The sequence below is a fragment of the Rutidosis leptorrhynchoides genome, chromosome 9, assembly GCF_046630445.1.
Source record: "Rutidosis leptorrhynchoides isolate AG116_Rl617_1_P2 chromosome 9, CSIRO_AGI_Rlap_v1, whole genome shotgun sequence".
NCBI lineage: Eukaryota > Viridiplantae > Streptophyta > Magnoliopsida > Asterales > Asteraceae > Rutidosis > Rutidosis leptorrhynchoides.
The window spans coordinates 341,817,939-341,828,519 of NC_092341.1; the positions used below are offsets into that span (position 1 = coordinate 341,817,939).

Below are 10,581 nucleotides of genomic sequence, written 5' to 3' on the forward strand. Positions count from 1 at the left end.
TTCTTTTTTATACAAGGGAAGAAGTCTTAGAACTGGGACCCATTTAACCATCGACATCCCGTAACAAACCTGATTTAAAAGATCTTTACATATAAAAAAAAAAAAAAAAAAAAATAAAAGACATTTTTACAATCAATACAAGTACTACACATAAACATTGTGCATATTTTTGTACATTTCTTCTTGTTTGTTGTCTAATAAATAAGTTTGCACATGGTTTACTGCCCTACTAGTCTTGAAAAGATTCCATAACTTTTGAAAGCATAACTTTAACATTAACATTGTAACATTAAAGAATTAAAAGTATAGATAATAACAGTGTACTTTTTTATTCTTTATACAATTTATGTGTTTGATGAGATTTCTAATTTATAGGTTTAACATACTACTGTATATCATGAGTATATGGATCAAATCCTTCAAATTTAATCATCATTATGAGATTGAAGTGACTAGTTAAAGAATACTAAGCATGTAAAATGTATAAAACAGTATATCATAACCCTAAGGAGGCCTAGGTGGAACTAAACTAATAATCATCAATCCATATAATATACAACAAATTACATTTTTACAATTTTCAATCGACAATATACATTATAGGAATATGACCCTCTTCCTTTCTTCTACACTTAAATATCCAATAACAAACAGACCGATTTTTCCGTCTATATGTAGTACAAACCATTTAACAAGAGGATATATTTGATAATTATGTTACATTTCACATTCAAGACTCCGAGTCCTGGAATAAACAATGTTGTTGGTAGTAGTTGAAGGACCAGTACAATCTCTGTTCACCTGATTTCGATTTAGAGAAAATAACTTAGTTGCTCTTTCTTTCTCGAACCACCTTCCCCATACAAATCGTTCCATTGTTTCAGCTCACCCATTACGCATCCTTCACCCGCAAAACTAGCTGCCACCTGTCACCATTTATCAAAATTATCAGATTCCTGACTAACACCTGAAAATTCATGTAACGTTAATATGTTCTAATTTACTAAAATAAGGGTTGAACTATCTTACTTGATTCTTTGCCTGCCTCATATCTTCCATGTTTAAAGGTCTCAGTTTAATAACACTTTCACTTTCTTCTTTCGACTCACTTTCTGCTTCATCACCTCCCTTCTTGTTGTCCTTTTAAATGAAAATAAAACAAATTTATACAAGTTTTTTTTTATGCACATCAAAAGCCAAAAGTGGAATTTCATCAAGTTATAACTTACAATATCCTTTTGTCTCTCTTGCTGCATTAGCTCCCTGACTGGGCGATAAGCTGCTGTTACACATAAATTCTGTTTCAGTAGTTAATGCCAACACTTTTTCCTGATTTTATTATTATATATACTGAATTTGGTGATAGAAAAACAAACCTTAAGATCGCTCCCGCTATATCCTTCCGTCATCACCGCAAGTTCCTTGAAGTCCAAGTTTTCTACCTTTTCTTTTGCTAGGAGCGTTTTCAAGATTGTTTCTCTGTTATCCACTGTTGGTAGACCCACCATAATTCTGTACACGAAATATACAACGCTTCTAAGCAATGTTTTTTTTTTTTTTTTTCTTTCTGAATTTGCTTTATAAATTCTATTCCTGGCAATTGAGAGTCTCAAATGTGGTCAATCGGGTTGGGTCTTGAAAGAAAAAAACCTTTGTAAACCCTAAACCTTAAAAAAAGGTGTTTCCCTCCAACCTATTGAGTCCTATACAAAATGTAAAAAAAAAAGGTCTAATGGGCATCAATTCCTAAAGCTCAATAAATAGAGATAGGTCTAATGGGTCAGACGGGCAGAGCATGAAAATGATTATAAGTTTCATCCGTCAAACATTTATGAAAGCATTCATGTTATATCATTTATAATCTATATTAATTAATATTATCTTATTTATATAATGAATATAAATAATAACTAAAATAATTCTTTTAGCCCATTTGACCCATGACCCGTTACCCAACCTGACCCATTTGGGCCCTTTCAAAAATCTGACCAGTTTGACCCATGACCCATTTCAACCCAAAACCGTTTTGACCCGTTACCCAAACCGACCCAACCTGAATTGTTTTCCAGGTATAATAAATTAAAGATAAGGCAAGTATACCTGCGTTCAAAACGCCTAATAATGGCTTCATCGAGGTCAAACGGTCTATTAGTGGCTGCAAGAACAAGAATACGTTCACCAGGTTTAGTCAATAAACCATCCCAATGTGACATAAACTCATTTTTTATTTTCCGCATAGCTTCATGTTCTCCAACTCTCGTTCGTTGTCCAAGCATGCTATCAACCTCATCCACAAATATTATAGTTGGAGAAACTTTTGCTGCAAGTGTGAATAAAGCTCGAACATTCTTCTCATCTTCACCAAACCATTTTGAAGTGATGGTTGACATTGAGACATTGATGAAGCTTGCACCAGCTTCATTAGCAATTGCTTTCGCCAGCATTGTTTTACCTGTACCTGGAGGGCCAAATAGTAATATACCACGACAGGGTTTAAGTAGTCCACCATTGAAGAGATCAGGTCTTCGAAGAGGAAGCATGACTAATTCTTGTAGTGATTCTTTTATTTCGTCAAGGGCTCCGATATCAGCAAATGTTACGCCAATTTCATTTGCGGGGATAACCTCTGGCCTTATCCGCTTTTCAAACTCATTGTCTACCTGGTTATGTGGGTTGAACCATTCAATTTGGAGTCAGATCACAGTAAAAAAGGTAAAAGGTAGAAGGTTTTTCCTGTTCGGGCTGCCCCGGAGGGCGGGTAATTCGTCCTAGACAGGATTCGAACCTGAGACCTCTTGTAAGGAACTCAGGTCCGCAACCACTGAGTTATCTTGTGATGGTTGGAGTCAGATCACAGGAATAAATAAAAATCAAGTAGTTTCATTTATGTTTTATAACTGAATTTTAATAATGGTAACGCACAGAACGTACAGGTTTTGGAGGAACTGTATTTTCTGTCTCGTTATTGCTGTCAGACTTCGATGCAGCATTATCTTCCCCTTCTGGTCCCTGGACGAAAAAATGAGATAAAAGTAAGCATCAAGTCACATAAAAAGGTAGGGACGGATCTTTGGGATGGCATGGATGGGCCATGGCCCTCCCAAAACTTTATGCTATTAGTGTAAATTTTCTACTACAAGGATATATAAAATTATATATTTTATGTCATGGCCCCTCTAAAACGATATTGAAACGATTTTGGCCCTCTTACTAATGTTGTTCAAGATCCGTCAAAAAGGTATGAAATTTCTGCACAATCATTTATCAATTTACTCATTTATTCAAATATATAATAAACAAACCTTTGAAGAGTCGGCTTTTGTCTCCATCTTTAAAGTATCTTTTCCACCACAATTATCCTCTTGGAAGATTCTCAATCCATGTGACAAACTGTTACATTGTAATTGTAATTGTAATATTAGTAAAAAGACAGCATTTTGGTGGTTCTTTATTGACGAAATTAAGTCAATTAACTATAACTATGCATACCTGGTAGATGATATGACGAGATTTCCATTTCGGTACTCAGGATCCTTGTGACTCATTAAATGATGAGAAATAGCAGATATCACAATTTCTTGTATATAATTACTAATAAACACTGTATCAGCTAGACAAATTGAACTTAAATCATCACACTCAAGATCGTTTGCTGCTAACACCTCAGCAATATGATTTTTATTATCCTGAAACTGAATGTCTTTCATTTGTTCTTCTAACTGTGCTTTCCATTCTTTGAGATGTGATTCATCTTCAGGTGGTTGGATATCAATATTGTAAGGAAACAAGCAGGCGAGTTTTTCATTAACTTCAACACTTTGATCATTAGGGTCTAATATCCGTGAACCAATCACTAATGTTGATCCGGATAATTTCTTCAACATTTTATCAAATAGTTCGAATGTACGTTGTGATTGAAGAAACTTTTCTACGTCTCTGATATAGAGAATGATCCCGTTTGTTTCAGAGAAAGAGATTAAAACCTGCAATTAAATGATAATGTTGTTAGATATTATTTTGAGTGGCATCAGCAGCCATGAGTGGAATTTACCTTGTATAATGTCTGCAAAAGAACTCTCTCATCAACTGGACAGCTGCTTAAACGCTTGATCGATGCTAGAGAAGTAAACAAAATTCGAAAGATCAGTAACATATGAATACATTCTTAATACAATATCAGTAGAATAATCGATTCATTATCTATTAAAGATCAAATAAGGAAAAATGTATAGATTCTATTCATACCTCCATCATCTTCCTTCCCTGTGGAGAACGATCCAAGTAAGCTGGACATCCGCTCCAATGCCATGTCTGAAATGGATCTTGCAACAGACTACAAAAAAATAAAAAAAATAAATAATAAATACACTGGTATCAGATCATATTCATACAGAAATAATTCCAGGTGTTATACAAATTTACAAGTTGATCTCAATAATGTTGCACTTACCGAGTCCTTCTTAGATGTGCCGTATTTGCTCTGAATCTGAGGGTAAATGCCAAACATTATTATTATTATTACATCTTATAAGATAATGCAATATGAAATTAGATAAAAAGAGAAAAGAAAAAAAAAAAAAAAAACTAATAACCTAGTAGTTACCTTTGCGTAAAAGTCAGCAATGTCTAACACTAGTAGCTTTGTTTCAAACTCATGTGATAGAGCCTTTGCAAGCTTTTGGTGATAAAACTCTACAGTAGACAACATGCATATAATATAATCAATTTGATCGGGGTTTAAATTAGTTATAACTTTCACCTGTTAAAAAAATTACTAACCAGCAGGTCCTGAAAGCAATATAGCTCTACTTGCAGGTAAAAGATTTCTAGCATGCTTGGAAACATCTGAATGTTTTAAATGAACAAATGCTGCACTTGTCAACAAGCAACGTGTTCGTTCACTGTGATTTTAAATAGTTAAAAGTTAGTTACGTGCAAAAGAACAGATTAAGACTAAAAAACCTAACTAACAAAAGTAATCAGTTAGTGTTACAACTTTGTTACAACTTTAGATAGATTAGACCAAAAACCTAACCAACAACTTTAAATAGATTGGACTAAACCTCCCCAAACAACTAAAAGAAATAAAAATGAAAATAAAATAATAAAAACTACAGTTAATGTTACTCACTGCTTATTTTGAGGCTTTACAATAACCGATTATTAAAGTAAGATAATACGACATTCAGAATCAACTATCGGTTGTTCTTAGAACAGCTCTAATTCATGTAAACATAGTCAGATGCAAAAAAAGTTTCAACTTAGAACAGCTCAATTGACAATTCAAACTTACTGACTTAATATATCCACAAACATGATATACATGAAAAGAATTATACTCTTTACAAATCAAGGATACGTACAAATTATGACATATATTTCTATCTGCACGAAGCTTCTAAAAAATGCAAACTCGGTATAACAGGCTAAAAATTTGTTGATAAGTAAATTAATGGATAATGCATAAACTAAATACAGATTAAAATAAGTTATTACATCGCTCAACAAGATGGATCTATCATCAAATTACAGTAAATGAGCAATAGACGTGAATTGTTAATATTTGATCACTAACTTGTGATTTACTGATTTGTGAAGTAGATGATATCAAACTAGCTTATTTGTTCTTCCACATCTAAACATAAAACTGTCACAAAATCTATAAATTAATCCGAAATTAAAAAAATAAAAAATTCAAATCCAAAGATTTGAAGTGGATAGCAGTATTCAATAATGTCTCATTAGCTTGATAAACGTATCAATATATCAAGTAACATAACAATTATCACCTGATGTAATACGGAAATTCCTTAAGAGTAACCTTCTCATCTCTACCGTCGACAATAAGCCGGAGCAGCTCATGCTCAATTTGCGACGCCGTGACGCCGTCGTCAACACCACCGCTACTCCACTTATTGACGCCTAGCCCTAAACCAAGGCCTACACCAACACTCAATGCGGATAACATAATGTGCTTCTGTTCCATCTCTATAATTGTAAAATCAATCTGATTAATGCTTTAATTTCACCGATCTCTGTTTAATTCATTCAAATTACGTTACGAAAAGGTTAATATGATCGCCTTTGCTAGCGATAATGCGAATGAAAAAGTGTATTGATTTGTAAACTTAAATTGGGGAGCACGAAAATGAAGAAGTGTTCTGAGAAGAGTTTAGAGTGAGAGAATTTTAGAAATGTGTATAGATAGATAGATATACATAATTTGTATTCATAGATATAAATAATGTAATGTGTGAAAGAAAAGATTGATTTGATTGGTGGACGACGAAGCAATCTCTATTGTTGACTTTACTGTTGACTTAATTTTGGTGGGAACCCGAATTTCATTTTGGATCCGGCAGACTCAAATTATCCATACATACTGACATAGTGATTATCAAGGTCGTAAAAGACGCGAGTCGGAGACGCATCGGCCATGCCTAAAAAACGCCGCGTCGGATGCAACGGTGACGCAACGGGAACGCAACATGTGTTGACTAACGTTGACTTTTTAAAATATTTTTATTAAATATATATTTATATATAATATTATACAGATCGAATCTTGAAATATAAACTATATTTACCATAAACATGAACAATTAACAATTATTAACAATATTACAAAAAAAGAAAAAAAATTGACCGACTTTGACCGACTTTGACCGACTTTGACTGACTTTGACCGACTTTTTCCGAATTTGACCAACTTTTTCCGACTTTGACCGACTTTTTACCTTTGACCGACTTTTTAGAAACGACGCATCGGCCATGCCTAAAAAATGACGCGTCGGCCAACTTTTGCAACACTGCTGATTATCGTGGATGTCGGTTCAATTGCAATTACATTTCTGTAATTTGCGTTCTTTTTCATTTGTTTGGACCTAACACATTCAAAATGTAACTAAAAAATTTGCTCAATGTATCGTTAAAGGTTAAACATGTTTGTTTCAGCCAGTTAGAAATGGAATTAGTGACGGTCCACCATTAGTGGAATCATCCGATCATAATTAGAGCACACTTATCCCGGAAAAAAACTCATAACCGACAGCAGAGAATATTGCATTATGAAAAAAACCTCAGGGAGAACACCCCAACAAGATTCATACCCAAGAGGTATCATAATCTCATGCACCCAGGACATGGGCGGCACCAATCCATCTATTAGGAATTGGTTTAAAGGTTAAACATGTTTTTGAACGTCAACTGACAGAGGAATTTCCGAAGTTTTAGATGCCAACGACATAAACTCATATACACACTACATTTTTTTGGTACAAAAATAACGAAATATATATAACTGAAGTCCTTTCATCGCAGATGAAAGAAACAAACAAAGATACATCAAGGAACACATGGTCATCTTATTATTTTTGAAGGCTCTGTTTAAAAAGTAAAAATACGCCCTAATTATTAAGTCCAACAAGCTAACGCTAATTACAACCGAATCTAGCCAACGGAAACTAAACCAAAACTACATACAATACAAAATTCAAAACAAGGAGCCATTTATAAGAGACAAAGCCAATGAAACACAAAACCATACAGGATGCACCCGGAAGCATCTTAACCTTTTCGAACAACTCTTTTACCTTTGTCGCACTTGATAATCGGTTTAACCAACACTCTATCAACTTTAATGCGATTTATACATTTGTCCGAACGATTGTCAAAATGAGTAGGATGAGACATTGATGAGTCGTCTCCATTAAACGTTCCCGACAAGTAGGATATACACACTACATGCTCTTATTTATTGCAAATAATTAAATACAAATGTTTTTTAAAAGAATTATTAACTATCGTATCATATCATATTCAATATATATTTAATCCAAGAACAGTGAAAAGCGAAAACGAAGATGTCATTTGCGTGTACATAAATACATTTATCCTCATTATTATATCAAACATACATTTGGCCGAGTGGCGCGCATGCGTGTTTGACAACCAAGTGCCTCATGTTTGAATCCCAAAGGTTTTTTCCTTGTTTAAAAGCTAGTGTCATTTAACAAAGTCTTAGAAGTTAAAAGCAATTGGGCCTAGCGTAGCGGCGAAATATAAACGAGGAAACAAATGTAACACGATTGATCCATCTCAATTATCATATCATTATACATCTTCTTTTGTAATAATTTTGTGAGTGTAGACTCACAAATACAATGCGGCTGAAAAAATTTAACAGTAAATGTTTATTAACGAGCGGGAATGATTCGTGCATTGTTATCGAAAATAGTTTCGTTTCATACCTTTAACATTGTTTAAGTTGGTTATAATTATAATCCGCACATTGACCATATTAAATGAAGAGATAAAAAAATACATATACTCCACAAAAGTTATGAAAAAAGTTTAAATAAACATCAACGATTGTTATAAAAGTTTTATTGCTATAAAAGTTGAAACAAACATATGACAATTGTTATAAAAAAATTATTTTTACAACTATCATACTACGTATTAATTAAGAAGCATTTGTTTACTAATATTGTTTTAAAAATATTGTGTAATAATTATTAAAATGAATTTTTAATTACTCTTACATCTTTAATATTGTTTTACGAACATTTGTTTCACTAATGTGAATTTACACTTTCTGTTTACTCAAAAACACAGATTTAAATTAATTTTGGGTTGAATAAACGTTAGCATGTTGTTTTGGACATGGTGAGAATAAAATAATTATCATGGATGAGATAAATTATTACTCCGTATTATTATTTTACCACATCGTGAATATAAACTCATCCACTGAAATTAGTAAGGAGTTTAATATATATGTATTATTTTTTTTTTAACGGCGAATTTGTATCAGCGGATCATTTATTTCAACGACCCTCATCATTTGCACCAACACACGCTAGAAGGAAACTCCTACCCGGGCTGCTTGGCAACTAATCGCAGAAAATTGAAGAGAAAACCTTCCGCCCCCAGGAATTGAACCCGGGTTGCTTGGCAACTAATCGCGGGCCCTTCCACACTGAGGCTTAATATGTATGTATAATGTATAATTGATTTTTTTTTTCTTAACGGGATCAGTTTTAGTTCAACCAAATAAATTTCTTGATCACATGAACGCTTTTTAGGCAATGCTCATAAATTTAATATTCTCTCTGTCTCAAAAGAATTGTTCTATTTGACTTTTTAATATTTTTCAATTTACAATATTTTTGTCTTGTGTTATTATTATTACATACAATACAATTTATTTAAATGGACTGGAATTTGAACATGTTTTCATTAATATAATAATACAACCATAAATATAGAAGATAATTTAAAAAAAAAAAGACTTCAAAAATCAAAATATGTAGTAACATTTTCTCAAAACTTGTGATAGTTTCCGTTACTATATGTTTAACATATTATTATTAATATATATACTAATTCATGTAAATGACGAATCAACACGGATCCGCCAAGTACCCCTTTTCCACTGTTATACTGTAGCATCACTGTAGCAGATACTGTAGCATTTGTTTTTTTTTTTTTTTTTTTTTTTGCAAATACATAAAAATCTAATTCCAATTTACTATACAGTCCTATCGTAATAGAAGCCTAAAAATATAGGTAAAAAATGTTATATTTTTATTTTTCATCACCTTTTTCAATATACTGTATATTATTTGATTTTTTATCTTGTAAAAAACCTACTAAAATTATATGGACCATAAGGATATGCCGAATAAGTAATTTGTTTAGAAGCCTCAAAACTTAATCTGTTTTGATTCTTTTGTTGTTAAATTGAGCATTGCAACCCAGACTGTAACATATATCCAGTTGTTTACGTATTTTTCATTTATATAGTAGAATATTATCATAACAGTTGCCGGTCATTGGTAAATGGTCTGGAAAGAGTGGACAACATATTGATGACTTTCAGGCCGAAAACTGTCTAACGATATAGTAGTGTTAAAATGAAACTAATCTGCCGCGAAGCGCGGGCCACAAATCTAGTTTATTCTATAAAATGTATGAGTAGTTAGCTTATGGATAAATACGGGAAAATGTCATCATCAAAAGTTCAAAACACTTACTTTCATAACTATGTTTACTTAAATATATGTATCTACTCCGTATGACTTATACTCGAACTTGAACATCTTACTAAAGATCCGTTTTCAGCTTAGAATTGCAAACCAAAGTTGAATGAACTTTCCTAACAACTTGAACGATCTATGCTAACAACTTGTAAAGAACTTTGCCAACAACTTGCAAAGAACTTGACACATTCCAAACTTGTGTTAAGCAAAAGCGAAAGATTAAGTTTTTTGTACACCCAAAAAAGTAAGCGTAACAAGGTGTTACAATCATAACCCTTAGTTAATTTATTAGTCTATAAAGTTACATAAACTATTTTGTTTTATTTGATAAGTGCTGTTAATGCTCACACTTGCTTTCAGTGGTCCTCTCTCAAACTGTTAGGTAAAGTCATTACACAACCTTTTTGATTTAGTAACTTTAACTTTGTAATGTCACCTATATTTTCATAACCTTATATGTTACCTATTAATAATTTTAAAAGGTATGAGTGTATGAGGTCCTAACAGATCTGATAGGTATAAAAAACGTGACCTAAAA

General features: G+C 32.6%; 1 pseudogene; it reads right to left on the reverse strand.

Moving 5' to 3' along the window:
* Positions 1-552: 552 nt before the first annotated feature.
* Positions 553-6,151, reverse strand: LOC139867101 (uncharacterized; annotated as a pseudogene).
* Positions 6,152-10,581: the final 4,430 nt, after the last annotated feature.